The sequence below is a fragment of the Rattus norvegicus genome, chromosome 7 (genome assembly GCF_036323735.1).
Source record: "Rattus norvegicus strain BN/NHsdMcwi chromosome 7, GRCr8, whole genome shotgun sequence".
NCBI lineage: Eukaryota > Metazoa > Chordata > Mammalia > Rodentia > Muridae > Rattus > Rattus norvegicus.
In genome coordinates, this window is record NC_086025.1 from 104120744 (window position 1) to 104141733 (window position 20990).

The 20990-nt window shown below is 38.5% G+C and overlaps 1 non-coding gene across 1 annotated transcript; it reads left to right on the forward strand.

Moving 5' to 3' along the window:
• Positions 1-15312: 15312 nt before the first annotated feature.
• LOC120093935 (U7 small nuclear RNA) lies at positions 15313-15374 on the forward strand. Its single transcript, XR_005487647.1, has one exon. It is a non-coding gene; the product is annotated as a U7 small nuclear RNA (small nuclear RNA).
• The last annotated feature ends 5616 nt before the right edge of the window (positions 15375-20990 follow it).

The window sequence follows — 20990 nt, forward strand, 5'->3', positions numbered from 1 at the left end:
AGCACCCACTTCCCACATCACATTGATCATAACCCCTGTGCCTATTCCTCCAAATGAACAAGAGCTTCTAACCTCTTAGTATACTTAATTTCATGCACACAACATAACTACACTCAAACATACATGCTTATATATAATTATTATTATTAATACATTTTAAACTATGGAATATTTTAAAACATGATCCAAGAGTTGAACAGACAACATTTGAGAGGTCTATATTTTGAGTTTATTAAGATTGATATCATTTAAGTTTGTTGACTAGTATGTGTAATCTCTGGACTATTGATGTAAAGCCAAGAAGACACTTATGAGTGTTAGGAGTTAAGACCTGTGTGAGCTGTATAGTGAGTGGGTTTTAGGTTAGCCTGGCTAAAATGTAAGAATCTGTTTCAAAAAATAAAGAGAACAAGAGATAGGCAAGAAGGAAAGAGAGATGAGTGGGGAAGGGAGGGAAGAATAGACAGAGGAAGTGAGGGAGGGAGGGAAGGAGAGAGAGAGAGAGAGAGAGAGAGAGAGAGAGAGAGAGAGAGAAACATACATATAGACAGACACACAGAGAGAATGGGAAGGGAGGGAGAGAGAGAGAGAGAGATGCAGAGGTAGAGTTGAAAAGAAAGAGTGAGTACCTCATCTGGCAGGTACAAGGCTACCATGCCCATGCACTCTATAGATGACACATTGGGGTTTTCTCTAGCAGACTCACAAAGAGCTGCTCTTTGTTTGGAAGACATCCTCTAAGGCAGAGTTCACTGTGTTCCTGCTCTTGTCAGATTTGGGATGGTCATGAAGAGTGAATATCTCCCTCCATCCACACAGATTCCTTGGTGTTGGCCAGTGGCACAGATGAGCACTCTGTAGTGTTGCCTAGAGGCACGCACTGCACTAACAAATTTCTCTAAGAATTTTCTTGAAGTGCAACTAAGCTCCAAACATCCATAGGAGCCTGCACTTGTAACTCACTCTTTTCTCATTTCCTTTCATCCCCTATCTTCCTTCTCTGTTTATTACTGATGTTCACTGTAATTATACACAAATGATTCTTTTTCTTGGTTTATTTTTAGGTAAATATAGTTCGAGGCAACACAAGATCAACATTAATAAGATGTTCGAGAGAGCTTATGAGAACTGTTGAAGAACCGAGTTCCTGAATTTGTTTCTTCCCTATAAATTATCTTAGCTAGGATCTCCTGCACATTTCCTCATAGACTTCATTATCCTTCTTTGATATTCTTTTATTTTTCAGCTGCACTGTGATATCTCAAGGCCTTATCTAAAATAACTATTTATTTCAAATCAGTGGAAGTGACAAGTTAAGTCATTGTGTTATTCCTGAATACTAGCATCTCATAGCTCATTGGACAGAATTTCTGATTTTCTCTTTTGCTAAGTCAAATAACCTGTCAGAATTCCCACCTCTAAAGACGGATCCTATCTATTAAATGTAAATATCAAATACTGTCTTCTTCAAAGTATATTAAAAAAACAGGATATTCAAAATGAAGGAGTGTAAATCCAGAAAGAGGCTAATGAAATTCCTGAAATAATTCATTAGTGAATATTTGAGACGCTACTTCATAGAGATGAGACAAAATTATATATTATATAACACAAAATTATAAGCCTCAACTGCAAGGGCCCGAAAGCTATGATTGTTCTGAAGCTGATAAAAACTGTTTTCACAATCTTCTGTTTTGCCTGTGCAGTACTGTGTTTTTCTCCTTTCTGTACCAAGCAAAAATGATGCTCACACCTAGATATTATCCCCAGTTATGAAGATTGCCTCCCACTGGTGAAATTAAGCTACAAACACACCCATGAATAAGTCCAAGAAACACAGTGTAAAACTTCTAGTTCTGGGACAAACAGGAAAGGCAGAAAGGAGGGTAGAGATAAAAAAAATCTTCAACAGACTACCTATGGCAATCAAGCTATGCCATAAAATGTTAACACTGTGGGATAAAATAAAATGGGAAATAAAAGAATGAAGATTATAATTTTGGTAACTTCATTATTTAAAACTGCTCCTTCACTCAAAAAAAGGGGAGGGGTAACCAAAATCCCCCTGGACAAATGATGGTAGCTGGTATTTTCTGTTCCTCTGTTTCTAGAAGGTCACATTTGCATATTAGTTCAGATTTTCCAAATAAAGGGAGAGTTCGGCACAGCTGGATGAGCACAAGCTTCACAGGAGAGAACCTGAGAACGTCTTATAGAAAACAGAACCTAGGCAGATTCATGTAGCCACAGTGAAGTTTGAACAGTATTTACTGCTTACTCTTTAATGAGCACACCATGATCGGTAACTCAGGGAGCCAGAATGAGATGATGACCCCAGAAGCTGCCTCTTTCATGCCATAATGCACAGAGGGAAAGAGCTCAAGAGAAATTAAAATGAGACCATGTTGCTTTGGAGTTACTTTGAATTAATCATTAGAAGGAAGAGAAATCCATTGGCTAATGACCTGTTTTCTACAGTTTTGCTTCTCCTTATGAAAGACAGGTTGATCTCAGCAAGAATGCCAAGGGTTAGAAATGGAGGATTTTTTGTTATTTCTTTGCTCCTGACATTACAATAAATGTAAGCTGATGTCAGCAATTTAACTGTAGGCTGTACAGTAATTAAAAAAGTTACATTCACTCAGTCAATGTTTACACAATTGCTTCTTGAAGGCATTGCACCAGTTACTGGACACCTAATGAATATCCCTGACTCTCGATTCAGGGCCCCTTGTCCATGACCTGGTTCATCATGTTTGTAGGCAGATCTTTTTAAACACTCTAAGGTCACTAGAACTGGATGGCTGTTTCTTCACCACCATGCATCAGACTCTTTCTCACCTCTGTACTCATATTCCTTATACAGTTTATCCCAGTACCCAAAGACACTCATCACCTTCTCACTTCTTGTATTAATCAATTCCATAATTATCTTCTTATATAAGAAAATAAACTTCATTAAATATTAGACTATTATGAAGTTATCATTATTTCCTTTGCCCAGATAATTACTCAGCAAAGTTGAGTGAACAATCATGTATTTTGGAAATTCAGTGATTGAAAAGTCCAAAATCAAACCACCAAATCAAAAGATGCATCTACAATTGTGTAGAACAAAGGGATCCTTGTACAACACTGGTGAGAATAAAAACTGTTGGAGTCACTGTGGAAATCAATATAAAGACAAGAGAGAAAAGAGACAGAGAGAGAGGGGTGAGGAGAAGGAGATGAAGAGAGAATGCTACCAGATGGTACACCTATACCACTCTTAAGCAAATACAAAAGAAAGCCTTTCTTACTACTTAGGTATTTAGATATCCATGTTTCTTGTTGTTCTAGTCACTATAGCAATTAAGTGAAATCAGATTAGATGTTCATTAATACATGAATAATAATGGAAAAAAGACATGGATATACAATTGAATTTCGTTAAACTATAAGAGAAAAGGTTCTCACAGCTTTCAGGATCAACACACAAAGGGTCTCCAGATACTGATCCACTATTCTACACTTTATCTGTTCCTATAGATTCCAGCACATTTAGCTAAGTGATGCCTAGACATCTGGATCCAGACTCAAACTTTGACTATTCTAATAACTTTTTTCCCACAGATTAGAAGTTTTTTCCATTCTGAGCCTCCATCCCAAACTTCCCTAATCACTTTAGATTAGTTTCCAGCAAGCAAATAACCCTATGAGTTTCTGGGCCACACTTCTGGAGGTCCCCAAGCTCTTGTATGAAGAGTTATATGGTATGCAAGTGTTGAGTTACCACCCAAATGTCTACAACCTCCTAGCTCCTGATTCCAACAGGAAAAGACTTCCCAGAATCTGAACTCTTGGCTCAAACTTCGATTATTTTCATGTTTTGTTCCAAAAAAGGTTAACAGGTTCCAGGGCCCTGATTTCTGTTCTACAATGTCAAAGTTACTTTAGTTCTTGACACTGTCAGATAACTGATCCCAAATGCTTCCCTCTGGAGCAAACATCCATTTTTCCCTTAGTAGCAACAGATAAATATTTCATGTCCCTTAGACCTTGGTCCACCCTTTTGTTTAACCCACAGTCTGTAGATGCACAAATACCAGTACAGAATGAAAAAACAACACAAAATTCTAAATCAACATATAATTTCTAAATATTACTATATTTTACCAAAGAACTCTTAAGGAGAATGACATAGGAGAACATCCAGACAAAAAAAAATTCACCTAAAAACTATTACAACCATTTTCAAATAACTTTCAGAAGATACAAACATAATCCAGGAGAAGAAAATAAAAAAAAATAGTAATAAGAAAGTCCAGACAAGATATGAAAATAGGATTTAACAAAGAGAATTAGTGAAGAAAAGACAAACTTATATATTGTTTTAAATGAAACAATATGTTATTTCAAATGAAACTCCCCTCAGAAACCCTCATTCTTAAAGTGTACCTGTGGAGTAAAGACTATTGGGATGGAAGAATAGGTGGAGAATTCAGAAGACTCAATAAATGTCAATAATAAAAATTTGAACTCAGAGATATATGTCATAGGAAAGGAGTTAACCTTCATGTTGTGGAAGTAGAAGAAAATTATAAAACTATACTAAGGGCATAGAGTATATTTTTAACAAAATTAGAATATTTTTCAAGTCAGAGAAAGACTAAATTCCATGCTAAGAGACTAATTGAATAGGATACCTCTTTTGGGGTTTTGGTCAGAGAGGACCCAGAGACAGGAGAAACAGTATTGGTTCTTGGTTGTCAAACCATAACAAGATGATAAGATCCTATTGATAAAGATACTCCACATTCAAACTTTAAGACATAGAGAAATAAACCTTGAACTTTGAAGGAACCATTTTACTGGTTAACTAATACTCATAATATTAAAGATGCTATTGTGACTTCTAGGGAGCTGAGAGAAGACAATAATTGCTTTATCCAGTTCTCCATCCATACACTACAATGCAGACTTCCAACACTGGCAAAATGATTAAGGAAGAAATCAACTTCTCCATTTAATGGATTCAAGGACTAAAACATAGGATGGAATCCATGTCCATTAAGAAAAACAAGGTCACCAGGTGGGGCAGTCTCTGGATGACCTTCCTTGAGTCTCTGCTCCACACTTTGTCTCCATATATCATCCCATGAGTATTTTATTCTTCCTTCTAAGAAGGACTGAAAAATCCACACTTTGGTCTTTCTTCTTCTTGAGCTTCACGTTATCTGTGAATTGTATCTTGGTTATTCTGAACTTTTGGGCTAATATCCACTTATCAGTGAGTACATACCATGTATATTCTTTTGTGACTAGGTTGACTCACTCAGGATGGTATTTTCTAGTTCCATCAATTTGCCTAAGAATTTCATGAAGTCATTGTTTTTAATAGCTGAGTAATACTCCATTGCTTAAATGTCTCACATTTTCTGTATACATTCATTTGTTGAAGGACATCTGGGGTCCTTCCAGCTGCTGGCTATTATAAATAAGACTGCGATGAACATAGTGGAGCATGTGTTACATGTTGGAGCATCTTTTGGGTATATGCCCAGGAATGGTATAGCTGGTTCCTCACGTAATATGTCTGGTTTTCTGAGGAACCACCAGTCTGATTTCCAGAGTGGTTGTACTAGCTTGCAATCTCACCAACAATAGAGAAGTTCTCCTCTTTCTCTACATCCTTGCCAGCATCTACTGTCACATGAGTTTTTTATCTTAGCCATTCTGACTGGTGTGAGGTGGAATCTCAGGGTTGTTTTGATTTGCAGTTCCCTGATGACTAAGGATGTTGAACATTTCTTCAGGTGCTTCTCGGCCATTCGATATTCCTCAGCTGAGAATTCTTTGTTTAGCTCTGTACCCCTTTTTAACACCGTTATTTGGCTCTCTGGAGTCTAACTTGAGTTCTTTGTATATTTTGCATATTAGTCCTCTATCGGAGGTAGGATTGGTAACCTGAGGATCCATCTCATATACAGACATCAAACCCAGACACAATTGAGGATGCCAAGAAGTGCTTGCTGACAGGACCCTTATTCAATTGTCCCCTGAGAGACTCTGATGGAGCCTGACAAATGCAGAGGCAGGTGCTATTGCCAACCATTGGAATGAGCATGGGGTCCCCAGGGGAGGAGTTAGGGAAAGTACTGAAGGAGCTGAAGGGGATTGCAACACCATAGGAAGTCACAAGCTTGACAAGAGATCCTACCGATATTTTCCTTTCCTAAATGGTTATGTTTCAAGTTGCCGAGATGTCTTCTAAATGTTTATGCATGTGTCAGTATATCTGTAGAGATTGCAACTTTTTGCAATGAGCAGTAGTTAATGTGGAGAGTTATAATTAGTCAATAGTATTTAGAATGAGTGACTGCAAATGCTATCTGCTGATTTCATATATATAAATCTATATGATTTATATTATATTAATATATTCTTTTTTTAATAAGTTTTGAGTATTTCTTATATACATTTCGAGTGTTATTCCCTTTCCCGGTTTCTGGGCAAACATCCCCCTCCCCCCTCCCCTTCTTTATGGGTGTTCCCATCCCCATCCTCACCCCATTGCCACCCTCCCCCCAACAATCTAGTTCACTGGGGATTCAGTCTTAGCAGGACCCAGGGCTTCCTCTTCCACTGGTGTTCTTACTAGGATATTCACTGCTACCTATGAGGTCAGAGTCCAGGGTCAGTCCATGTATAGTCTTTAGGTAGTGGCTTAGTCCCTGGAAGCTCTGGTTGCTTGGCATTGTTGTACATATGGGGTCTCGAGCCCCTTCAAGCTCTTCCAGTTCTTTCTCTGATTCTTTCAATGGGGGTCCTATTCTCAGTTCAGTGGTATGCTGCTGGTATTCGCCTCTGTATTTGCTGTATTCTGGCTGTGTCTCTCAGGAGCGATCTACATCCGGCTCCTGTCGGTCTGCACTTCTTTGCTTCATCCATCTTGTCTAATTGGATGACTGTATATGTATGGGCCACATGTGGGGCAGGCTCTGAATGGGTGCTCCTTCTGTCTCTGTTTTAATTTTTGCCTCTCTATTCCCTGCCAAGGGTATTCTTGTTCCCCTTTTAAAGAAGGAGTGAAGCAATATTAATATATTCTTAATTTACTTAATTTATCATAGCAATTAATATATTAAGGAAATGTGTGTAATAATTATATTACATTATATTGTATTATTAGTTATATATGTTATGTAATATGTATGATATATGTCTTGCTTGGCAAGCCTGCATTGCTGGTTATGGGTCCAAAACTGACTAAGACAATTGTTGTCTTCTCTCTTTTCCCCTAGAAACCTAAATATCATCTTTTAGTACTGTGTTAGGTAACCAGGAAAATAATACATAATATATTATATCATATTGATTATATTATATATGTAGATACAAATATGTATATATACAAATACGATATAATATACAAATATATTTGTATGTACATTATATATGTGTGTGTATGTGTGTATGTGTATCCGTGTGTGTGTGTGTGTGTGTGTGTGTGTATTAATGAAAACTTCTTGTATGAAATGAAACTAACTAGAAATCCTAGCATAAAATGTATTCTGATGCTTGAGCCCTGTCTGAAAAGGTATTGTCAGTTGGTCATTATTGTCTGCCAAGGCAAGAGGTGCTTTCCCTTAGAGAAAGTGGACGGTAGGTTGTTCGTGTCAGTGTGAATGACCCAAAATGTGTGGACATGGGCACAGCACTAACTGAACTCAGTGATTTAACAAAATAACAAGAAATAAAGTTGGGAGGATTATATGTTGTGGGTAGCTATAGCATTGGAGGAGGATGTGTGGATATGATGAATGTACATTGCATTTTATATGATAGCTTTAAAGAATCAAAAATTAAAAATCAGATTATGAAATTTGTAGAAAAATTAACATAACTGGAAAATATTGTAATAAGTGAGGTAACTTGAATTTTTCCTTACTTGTGGGTCTTAAGTTTAAAGGTGTGTGTGTGTGCGTGTGTGCGTGCGTGTGTGTGTGTGTGTGTGTGTGTGTGTACTCCTTTATGCGTGTAGTGGTCAGGAAAGTAGAAAGAGGCTCATAAGAAGAGTACAATTGACGCTTTAAAGTGGCAAGGTAGAATGAATCCAAATATCATCAATTGGATTTATATTTTTACCTTATGAATGCTGTGAATTCATATAGTAAGGAACAGTTTTAACTATTTTAGTAGGACTTTAAGGATAATAGAATAGATAGAAAAATGAAAGCAGAGATAGAAGGCTTAAAGAGGTATCAGGGTCAGGGAGATAGGGGAGAGGAGTTAGTTAAAGCATTGTCAACTCAAATTCTATATAAAAATGTCATAATAAAGCTAATAGGCTCACAGGGAGAGCTCTTGCCTATCACACACAAAAGACTGGGTTCACTTCCAAGCACTGCCAAAAATAGTGTTAGAAAACAAATAAATCATGTAATTTTAGGCATCTATATTTCAATTATTTATACATATAAATATATGGAGACTGAAAACAGATAACTAAAATGAAATTCAGGTTTGTGGGGAAAGTGAGGAAATGAATCTAATTCTGATCAAAGTGAATTACATGTTTACCTAGGAATGCTCACAATCTATACTGTAATGAAAACTTTTAACTATGTTAGCAGAACTTGAACATTTTTTTGAGACAGTGTCTTATTATAAGTCAAGGCTGATCTTAAACTCATGACCATTCTCTGTTTCCCTGTATCACTCCTGTGAGTGCAAGAATTATAGCTATGCACAACCACAGTCACAATCAAGCTGAGGTTTCTAATGTATGTTTCAAGGACTATGACTTCTTTGTTATATTTTTCATGCCAACCTTGCTTTGCCCTTGATATAAAATGAACAGACACTGTGAGTGGAAGTAGAATTGTGCTTTCAGTTAGTCAGTCAATGAGCACATAGAGAGTGACATTGTCATTACAGCCTTGAGCAGCAGGAAGAAACACATGACTTAATAAGAAGTCATCTTACCCTGTACTAACATTTGTCACTGTGTTAACATGGCTCTCTGGGTTCACTATCATAGCAACGTGTGACTTTATATAGATTTTGAACCATTCCTTAAGTACACTTTTTAATTTTGAAGAGTAAGCAGAAGGTTGGTGATAATGGTTGTGGCTTTTGTGGTCCCACCCTTCGCATGTCCTTCCTCCTCCTGAACAGACCTATGTGACTCATTCTTTATGTCTTCACTGCTGCTGTTCCTATGCCTCAAGAGGTGGCCCCAGATCTCAGAGAAAACCCTGTTTGTAACAAGTATTGTCTGGTTATGCCATATATTTTTACCAAATAAATGTTAGGGGAGCATTATTATGAACCTATAAGTTTTACTTATAATGTATACTTCTATCTTACTTTAGGTATAACATATAATGATATATCCTCATGTACTACTAATATGCAGGAGAACTTCTAATTTATTATCTGTAAAATCAAGTGCCAGAGAGAAACAAGAGGGTAGTTGTATGAAATTGAAATGGGGCAAATATAACAAGAGGAAGACACCAAGCAAATGGGCTTAACAGCTACTTGAGAGTGAAACAAGGAACCAGTTTTAGAAGGAAAACAATTCTTAGATAAAAGTTGAGGTTGTATATGCACAGAACACATGAAACTCAAGACAGATGATCAAAATGTGAATGCTTCACTCCTTTTTTAAAAGGGGAACAAGAATACCCTTGTCAGGGAATAGGGAGGCAAAGATTAAAACAGAGGCAGAAGGAACACCCATTCAGAGCCTTCCCCACATGTGGCCCATACATATACAGCCACCAAACTAGATAAGATGGATGAAGCAAAGAATTGCAGGCCGACAGGAGCCAGATGTAGATCGCTCCTGAGAGACACAGCCAGAATACAGCAAATACAGAGGCGAATGCCAGCAGCAAACCACTGAACTGAGAACGGGACCCCCATTGAAGGAATCAGAGAAAGGACTGGAAGAGCTTGAAGGGGCTCGAGACCCCATATGTACAACAATGCCAAGCAACCAGAGCTTTCAGGGACTAAGCCACTACCTAAAGACTATACATGGACTGACCCTGGGCTCCAACCTCATATGTAGCAATAAGTAGCCTAGGAAGAGCACCAGTGGAAGGGGAAGCCCTTGCTCCTGCTAAGACTGAACCCCCAGTGAATGTGATTGTTGGGGGGGAGGGCGGTAATGGGGGGAGGATGGGTAGGGGAACACCCATATAGAAGGGGAGGAGGAGGGATTAGGGGGATGTTGGCCCGGAAACCGGGAAAGGGAATAACACTCCAAATATAAATAAGAAATACTCAAGTTAAAAGAAAAATAAGTTGAGGTTGTAGCTGTATCCTAAGTCATGTAGACTGTCTGATGGTCTGAATCAACTGACTTCCAGAGTCATTCTTTGCAGGACCAGAGCACCAGAAATCATCTTTTCAGCAGCAGTGGTCATTTTAGGTTTCCAAATAAGGAACAATTCTAGGACGGACATGGTAGCAAATACCCAGTGCTTGGAATATTAGATGTAGAAGGGTCAAGAGGGTAAGCTATCTTCTGCTTTATAGGGAGTTTGAGGCCAGCCTGCCCCCCAAAACAAAAAGCAAACAATGAAACAAAAACACAGCATAGCTATCTTGATTTTTAAAAAAATCGCCCAAAACAACACTGATATAAAGTTCTAGGCTTCATCTTTAGTCTGACTTCAAAGATAAGCTTAGGCATAAGCTAGGCTACCACTTAGCTAAGATCAGCATGTTTGGTGGCTTCTACTCCAGTAGTACATGAAAGCATGCTCATCTCTTTCAGAAGCAGTGTGAATTTCAAATTGCAACAAAAAGCGGACTTGAGTTTTCTTGTTTTTGTGAATTAGGAGCTGTATAACAAGATACATTCTCCTTTTATTCCAGTTACAGCCATCTTCCAATGTTGGTCTTATCTTTCTACTTCCTTGAAAGGAAGAGCCTTGAATTGTGTCTTGCAAATAATTTGCATCTATTCATAAATCAGTTTGAAATTCACACCATCCCACACACTACCCCCCATATAAGCTTTGCAAGCCTTTAATAGCTAATTCTTTAATTGATCATTCTCATTGTTCACTTGCTTTAGCTAGCCCCTTCTTTCTAAGAACTCTTCAGTCTATATGTATATTGGTTGACAAATATAATAATCAAACTTACCTGCCATAGGGGTTTGAAAGAGGGATGAAGGAAACAAAGGACTCATGTTTGGAATAAGATGACCATCACTGGAGCTCATATGTTTAACCTCCCCAGGAAATCAGAGAGGAAGTGCTAGGAAACCAAGTGAAAAGGCAAAGTAACCTCTGAACTGTTGCATGTTCATATATATGTATATAATCTCTTAATGCCTATATATACACATGCATAAACGTGTGTGTGCACGCACGCACGCACACATGTATAAAATTGTATTACACAGAGATGTTTGTCCCTTTTGTCAAGAATGCTAATATTTAAGCTAGCCACATTATGACTGCAACCGAAGTACCACATATACTATGGAAAGAACGAATCATGGATAATGACACCGTGATGATTTACTACCAGCCTGAATTATGTAAAGTAAAGTAAGACCCCATTGGCCAGTAGCTTGTCCACAGCCATTCAATCCTCATGCAGAAAGGTTACTTACATTCAATCTTATATAAGGTATCCGATTGTTATACTAGGTCTTAACATTATCCTTTCAATTTTAAAATGCATTCATAAACTAGTCCGATTCATTTCATGGTAGGAAAGGAAAACCAGCACTGATGCCCTGGAGTAATGTGCGTTAGCAATTAGAATATTATCCAAGCAGGTCATAAAAAATAACTAGGGAGACATTAAGAAGCAGGAGTATTATCATTAAAGAGGACGACCCAGCAGTGGCCCATAAACATCACCCAGAGCCACAACCCTCCAGTGCCTGGTGCAATCATAAGTTCCAAGATTTTATCTCTGAAACTGTCTCTTGAGAGAAGAGTTATTGAAGACTTTCTCGGCCATTAAATCCTTCGGCTGTTGGAAATGATTAGTTTCTCCATAGATACAGACTATCTGACCCAGATAGTTTACATTTTATATAAAAATGAGAATTGGCAGTCTGATTTGCAAATGATCCATGCTGTGACATCCTTCTCATGCTTCCACAATACTTCCCGTGTCAGTGCCTTTCATGATCTCCACACAATGCACTGCAATTCTCACTGTATTTACAGGCCAGACTACAATTACTATAAAATATAAGAAACAATAAGAATTGTCAAAGTCAATCATTTTTTTAATAATGAATTAATATTCAGTTCAGAAAAAAATCATCTTTAAAACATTCTATATTTGATTTTTAAATTAGCAACAATTTAAAGATTTATTCATTTATTTTTTGTGTGTGAATTTTTTTGTATGTCTGTATGTATGTCTATGTGATATGCCTATGTGAATATCTAGTATCTTCGGGGAGCAGAATGGATATCAGGGTCACTGAAACAGGAGTTGCAGACAGATGTGAGCCTCCACATGGGTATACAGAACAGTTCCCAGGACTCTGTAAAAAAATATCAAATGCTGTTTACTGCTAAACCATTTCTGTAGCTCCCATGTTACCAGCTTTTAAATTTAGAGAAAAAGTGAGCATTTGAGGAGGTATTTTTGTAAAACACCTAACATTTTGAATGGATGTCTTTTGCATCTGTGTTCTCTTGGTGCCAATTAGCACATGGTGAATCATGCAGGATAAGCCCCCATCAGTTTATTCTTACCTCAGCATTCCTCTGAGGAATTCCTTAATGATCTTCATGGCCAAAATATTCTTTATAGAACTACTAAGCCACAATATGCTGACTAGTTTCTAGAATCAAGCTGGTCAACTTCTATGTGTCTTCAGTCCCTGTGATCAATACATCAAATGTCACTCAGTCAGAGGACAGGACATGAGCCAGTATATTTTTCAACTAAAATGTTTGTAAATCATTCAGGTTATTGAGTTTATAGTAGTCCCATTAAGCAGAACAATACATGATTTATGTAAAAAGATAGAACAAAATTGTTGTTTTGTTTAGTAGAAAGGGTCATGGTCCACAGCAGGCACTTGATGTAACTCTGCATTGTGCCAGTATGTTTTTTTTCTTTTTTCTTTATCTTTGAATTGGTTAATATGCCATTTTATTGGTTATTTCATTTACATTTCAAATGTTATTCACCTTCCCAGTTTCCCCTCTGCAAACCTTCTATCTCCTCCCCCATCCTCTGCCTTTATGAGTGTGTTCCTCCCATCTGTCTACCCACTCCAGCCTCAGTGCCCTAGCATTCCCCTATGCTGTTCCATGGATCCTCCACAGGACCAAGGGACTCTCCTCCCATTGATGCCAGGTAAGGCCATTCTCTGCTACATGTCCAGCTGGATCCATGGGTTCCCCCATGTGTATTCTTTGGTTGGTTTAGTCCTTGGGAGCCTTGGGGTTCTGGTTTGTTGATATTGTTGTTCTTCCTATGGTGTTGCAAACCCCTCAGCTCCTTCAGTCCTTGTGCTAACTCCTGCATTTGTGTCCTGGCTCTTATTCCAATATTTGGCTGTGTATGTCCTCATTTGCATTTGTCAGGCTCTGATAGAGCCTTTCAGGGGACAACTGTACCAGGCTCCTACAAGCAAAGATGGAATGGATCTCTAAGTGGGGCAGTCTCTGGATGGCCTTTCCTTCAAACTCTGCTCCACTCTTTGTCCCTACATTTCCTTTAAACTGGAGCAATTCTGGATTGATATTTTTGAGATAGGTGGGTGGCCCCATTCCTCAATTGGAGGTTGTGCCTATCTATTGGATGTCTCTACAGGTTCTCTCTCTCCTCTGTTTGATATTTTGGCTAATATCATCATTGTTGGGTCCTGGGAACATCTTGGGTCCTTGGCATCTAGGACTTTCTAGTGGCTACCCCAGTTCCCCATCCCTTACTGCTACACACCTCCATTCAATTTCCCGACCTTTTGTACTTCTCCCTTGTCTCTTCTCACACCAGATCCTGCCCAGAGATAATATACTTTTCAACACATTGTTAACACATAAAAACTAGTGTAGTTGAACACACAATGCTACAGTATATATGTACAAAACTTGAAACTGATGGAACATCTACTTTCAATTAGATATAAAACTGGGATGTGTATGCCAACTACTGACATACTAAGAAAACAGTAGTCAAAAGCCCTAGGTGTGCTATATTCTATCTGTGTAGAATGAAGGACTCAATGAAAGGATTTGTTTTATCAGACAATATTTATATCCCTAAGTAATATACAACTTAATGTAAACCAATTTTCTATCTGTCCTCATCATATCCTGGCATAAACTTTTAAGAAAGCTTTTTTTTAAAAGCAGGCTCCTGTCATTTATGAGCTGTGCAATGCTATATAGGGCCGAGTGCTGCAAGGCCTTGGAATGGACAGTCTGACAAGGTTCCTGCTCCTGGAGCAGGGGCAGCTGTATAGGCCTCCATAAGGTTTGACAGTTACTGTGTGGAGCATATTTGTATAAAAATGTATATATTTTGCCTTATGTTCTTCCTATAGGGGAACGTCCTCTCTGCTAAGCTTAATGACTCCATAATAGTTAGAAACCCACCCCTGAAACACTACAATTTTGGGAAGCAAGAATATGTTTCTGTGATGTTGAAATGTTTAGGACAGCCCTTAAGGGTATGGGAAAGAACTCTGAAAACATGAATTCAAGAATACATAAATCACTATAAGAACTAGTTTTTACAGGATTTCTCAACTATGTAAAATATAGAGGTGCAATTTGAATTGTGTGAGGGGATTCATGGACCTAAAAGAACAGAGGGAGCTTCACTAATGAGCCAGCTTGTCAGAAAGATATTAAGCAAGGAGTTAAAGAGATTTGGGAACTGGTGATTTCAGGGCAAGATCCCATCCAGCTAAGCTTATTGTTTGTGATTACAAATGCAGGTAGATTTCTGGGTTCAAGGTTAACCTGGGACAGAGCAAGTTAATATTAAGGCATGATAATAATGGTGATCTAGGGGCAGAATTTCACATAGCTAAGATTATTGTGTTTACGAAGGCAGGCAGATCTCTGAGTTCATTTGCTATGATAAAAAAAAAATGACCTTGCTATTCTTTTCTAAAATTTAAGTGGCTAATATCGTAAAATGCTGATTCATAGGATAATCAAAAGTAAACATGAGGTAAATTGACATGTAAATAAAAATTGGGCTTTGGTCTTCCAGAGAGAGCTACATAGAAAGAAGTGTTTAGAGAGTTAAGACAGTTCTTTTAGAATTTTTCTGGTAAGCTTTCTGACTTTGTTTGGAAAACCAAACAGTTACCTAAAAGGCTAACACAGCTCCTTTAGAAATGTTCTAGCAGGTTTTCTGACTTTTGTCAGGAAACCAAAAACTTACTTAGAGAGCAGTTGATGTAAAGGCAGAACCAGTTCCCAAGTACCCTGGAGGCAATCTTGCTCTCCTGCTAGTTCTGGCTCCTGTGGGCCATTGGAACTAGTGTTATTTATCTTAGGGGCTTTGTGCTGCACCCTTCTACTTTCTGACCCTCCATCCATGAGCCATTTCAACACAGCACCCTGTCAGACTGCCCAACACTCACTCACAGCTCTCTTGGATGGTTTCCACCACACCAGACTTACACACCCCAATTCTGTGGCAGGCCAGTACATTTTGTGACCATACACTCTCTTGAACTCAATTAAGTTGCCAAATAAATGAACACATCACACAATATCCTCTGATCCAGTTAATAAGGTATATTTGTGCATCTAGGCAACACAAAATTCTGTGCATATCGATCCCTTAAGAATAGTCATAACAACCTGTAATGTGTGCAGAAAAAAATTTTAACATCAGCCTCCATGTTCTCTCAGCACCCACCTCCTGCTCTGGCCTCCTGTGCCTCTCTCAAGTTCTCTCCCACCCATTCTTCCTTCTTGTCCAATGGCAGGTCTTGTTCTATCTTGTATCTGCCTACACCCACATAATGACATCAACCTACAGAGAGCTGACACAGTTCTTTTAGAAGATTTTCTAGGAGGTTTTCTGATTTTGGAATGGAAAACCTGAGAGCTCTATCAAGCAGTGAGCTGTCTGAAACAGTGGTTTCAAAAGCAGAGAGCTATCTAGAGGACCATCTTGTGCAGAAGACAGAGTGGTCAGCTTGTACCTGCCATTGGCTTCAAGTTATATCTTCTGCCACTCCCAAACACCCCTTCCTCAGGAACCACCCTCCAAGATGAAGCTGGTCCTTGGTAGTCATACATCTTTTTGTCCCTCTGTCCTCTGTCTGCCTTCCTCTCCCTCTCTCCCTCTCCCTCTCCTCCACCCCCTCTGTGTGTGTGTGTGTGTGTGTGTGTGTGTGTGTGTGTGTGTGTGTGTGTGAGAGAGAGAGAGAGAGAGAGAGAGAGAGAGAGAGAACATTTGGTAAGCAACAGGTAATTAACCAGTGAATGTTCTTTCAGCAATTTATTCCTTTTAGATTAGTGTGTAATCAGAGACTTAGTGCTTAACTTAAGAAATATTTATTGGAAGAGTTAAAAGTGGAGGAAGAATGCATGAGGATGATGAACTAGAAAGGAAAAGTGATAGAGAGAGGGAAAGCAGAAGGAATGGTTAAAATAAGTGGAAATGGAGCAGGGCAAGCGTGAGCCTTCACCTTGGTCCTATACTGGTCACTCTGCAGCAGCAGTTTCGTGACCTATTTCTCTCAGTGCACCTTGTATATTCAATAAAATTCTCATGGTGAAGGTGTCAACCTAGTTTGTCACTACTTGCTACCTTCTGCCAATGAGAAAGTGACAATTTTATCTTCTGTCTTCTTTGACATCTGTTTCTCCCCTAATCTACACACACACACACACACACACACACACACACACACACACACACACCCTTTTTATTGCATTAGGAACATAGTCAATCTTTACTTTCTTTATGGAAACTTTCTGGATATTTCTTTGTAATTTGCCTCACAGATATTATATGCATGTATGCCCATGTATGTAGGCTTATATGGAATAGATCACACCTACACATCTACAGATAATCAGATTTAGATTTTGTCTTTCTGGTTTGAAATTATATCCCAGTTCATTCTTCTCTAAAAGAGCAAACCAGATATAATGCAATATTTATCACTATGTGCATTCTACTTTTTCCTGTACTGGAAACTTAAGAAAGTCAAGGTTTTGTGTGTTTGCATTCATTTCAGAAATATTATCTCAGGACAGCACAGATCATGCCCACATAATTTAAACAGTTGTATACTATCTCATATCTCCTTATATCAAATACTAAACTTTAAGCTTGTTTTTACTCTACATAAAGTAAAATGTTTTTATTTACACAAAATTATGAATGGGGTGTCTAACAATTTTTCATGGGGTAGTTACCTCATTAGGATATATTCCTGAGAATGGTGTTCTGTGCAGAGAAACATGACATAAAGAAAATTCCATTGGCAAACTGTTATATTCATTCATTACACATTCATTCCCTGCTGCAGCCTGTGTGAAGTAAATACACACTGATTTTTTACCTAAATAATCCCAAAATTTGTACAATGGACTCAGGGGAGAAAAATATATCTTCTGTAAGGATGGGTGGAGCTCTTTAGTGGAGCACTTGTCTCTTGTATGTACGTAGTACAGGTTACCAACTTCAGCACAGACAGCTGAAAATTCACAAAGCATAGTGAGAAGAGATATCTTGAAACAAACCTTACCTGAAAAATAGAGATGGGTGCCTAAAATATGATCAATATCACTCTTGATACTTGAGAGTCAATGAAAACAAAGCAATCTTAAATGCTGGCATATTTCCATTTGTCTTCTAATCCAATAATTTTCCAAACAAAATCTCAAAGATGAGTTTTGAGGCATTCCAATATGTTTTAGCCTAAGCCAATAAAATTATAGGAATAAAAGTTTCTTCTTACATCAAGAATCAATTTTGTGTTGTAGTTGTTGTTTCTGTTTTCTGGTCAGGCACTTAGAAGACAGGACTGTTAATTATAGCCATTACAATGCCTTCTGTACGACCAGTGCTATTATTAGCTTTTTCTTTCTCAAGTCCAGGGCAACCGAGCTAATCCTGGCTTTGTGGTTGAGCAGAGGTGGCTACTCTGCTACGTTATGAGGAAAATCAGTGGACAAACCATGCAGTTGATGGTGTGTTTCCTATGCCAGCTTATTTATCCCAGGAGACTGAAAAGATCCCCGTACAACCACTGAATATAACAGAAATACCTTCTGCTAAAATGTGCCAAACTTTGGAGACACACATTTTCTACCAGCTCTACAACTGAGCTTTAAGTCCCAGGCTAAACTTATCAGAAATAAACTTATTAAGTTATATAATATAAAATGGATATACTATCTAAAATAACCCTTCGTTCTGTGCACTCCATTTTGCCATGATGAAGGGAAGAGTCATGCTGTAGTCCCACACCCATCAGTGTATATGAGCACCAGCTTACACAAGGAGGGCTGGAAGGAAGAAGCATAGTCTGGAATGGGTGAGGTATGGAGGATCCAGGTCCATCTGGGAATGATTGGGAGGGGGCGGGTTGAAAAGGGGCACATTCTGGATAACCTTCACTGAAGCAGCAGCTCTCCTAGACAATCTTAGCTTGCGTACATACCTTTATTGGGGTGAACAAGGGCTGTATATGAACTTTGGAGAGTGAGGAGGAGTTTTCAGGGAGAATGTAAATCATGGGCTGGAGCTTAACTGTGAGTGCCTTTTTTCATGAAGAGGAATTTCAGGAATCCCACGTAATTATTTTGTTGGGTTGGTTCTTATATTGAAAGAGGAAGTTGAACTTGGGGGTTTGCGAAAGGCTTTGTGACCTCTCTCAAGTTGACTGTGTCCTAAGTCAGAACCCCCGGGCAAGGTAGGGGAAGGTGAAGTCCTACTAGGAAAGGTAAAGGGAGTCCTCCATTTTGTGCTGAGCTCAAAGGAGCTGTCTGGACAAAGTAGACTGTGGCCTTAATTACTAGGTTTTCCCCACAACTAGCTGCTTGACAATGCTGGGTAATGTGAGTCCTGCTATGATTTCTAACTAAGCAATAATGGTTTCTAGATGACAGGGGAATAAAATGGAGAGTTTCAAATAAAAATATATCAGCCAGAAAATTAGCTTAAGAATATTAATTATAATTAGAAAAAAGTGTATTTTATTTTATGTGTGTGAATCTTTTGCCTACATTTATGTCGGTATACTACATGCATGCCTGATGTCTGTGGAAATGAGAGGACTGAGAGAGACTGACTTCAGGACAGGCTTCAAACCCGAAGGTCAGGGGAGTAGGCCTAGATCTCTGTTTTCCCAGAACTGGGCAAATCCAGACAAGTCAATTACTCAAAAAAAAAAAAAAAAAAAAAAAAAAAAAAAAAAAAAACTCAGGATACGGGCAGCCAAACAGGTCTTGATCATACTAAGTTCTTTTTTGTATCTTAAAACATTTTAATTAATTAAATACATTTTATTAAATATAATTACATTAATTATTCTACTTTGGTCTTCCTCCCTTCAGACATATTCCTATTCAAAATCCTCCCCATGTCCCTACAGTCTGTCAAATTGATAGACTTTTTTATATTACCTGTTACTGCTATATATGTATGTGTGTGTATGTAGATGTATACACAATCTGAAAATACAACCTGTGAGTCTATTTTTCTTGTGGTATATATGTGGCTTTATGGCCAACAAATCTATATTTGATAACCAATCTGGAGCCTTACCTCTTGGAGAAGCTAAATTTTGCTTTTAGCAGCCACTAGTTATTCCTTGTTTAGGAAATGTCTGTTCATAGCAGTAAAACCCTAACTAAGACAGGAGTTGGTACCAGGAATTGGGATATTGCTGTGATAGGCCTGACCATGCTTTTGTTTAGAAGAATGCAGATTTTGGGTGTTTAGATTTAGAAAGCAGTGGGATGCTTTAGATAGGACTTAATGGTCTCTCCTAGGAGGAATATGGAAGACTTTGTTACTGAGAGTGATTTGAATTGTGCAAACCTGGCCCAAGAAGTTTTAGTGGAGAATTTCAGTATGTGGCCTAGAGACAGTTTTTGTGGTATTTTGGTGAAGAAGTAGACTACTTTTTGCCCTTATCTGAAGAATCTGGTTGAGGCTAAGGCAAAGAGACTCAGATTAATTGCAGTGACAAAGGAAGTCTCAAAAAAGCCCAGCAGAGACTTTGTTCTCTGGTTAAGTCTTATGAAGAGTGTTTTGAACATGCGTAGCAAGCTTAGAATGGAAATATAAAATACATGGTCTGAGTATTAAAGGGGGACCAGGAAGTGAAATGGAGCTGAATCCTCTGTTCAGCTAAGTTTAGGTCAGGGCATAGTAGTACAAGCCTTTAATCCTAGGAGGCAAACACAAGCAGATCTCTGAGTTCAAGGCCAGCCTAGAAATGAGCAAGTTTTAGTTGACGAAATACTTAAATTCAGGCCTGGTGGACCACACCTTTAATCCCAGTGCTTAGGAGACAAACATGTAGCTCACTGAGTTCAAAGTCAACCTACAAAGTAAGTTCCAGGACAGCCAACCGTAGGCAGTGAAGGAGCTGGAAAACAGAAAGCTGGTGATAATGTAATAGAACTCAGCAGCTTCGGCCATGTGGCTCTGGTTTTATAGTCAAGAGAAGAAGCAAATTACTGGGACAATTGAAGCTGGTTAGCGGGAGCTAAGAAATTAGTGGTGATTAAGAAGAGACCATTATCGCTGAGATGAAATCTTCTGGGAAGTATTTTCTGAGAGTACGAAGAAGCTGAGTTCCAGAGATGGCCAAGGTTGTACTTCATGCTGCAACTGTACTTGGTACTGTGTAAGAGTCACCCAGGTGGTACTGGTTTTAAAGGTATGAAGGCATCATGAAGAACAGCTGAGGCTGGGCACTGTAAGAGGCCATGAGTGGCCATTGTCCTAATTCTCTTCCTACTTTATAATTCATAATAGATCCTTGCTTGCAATGATCATAATCTTTTTATTCT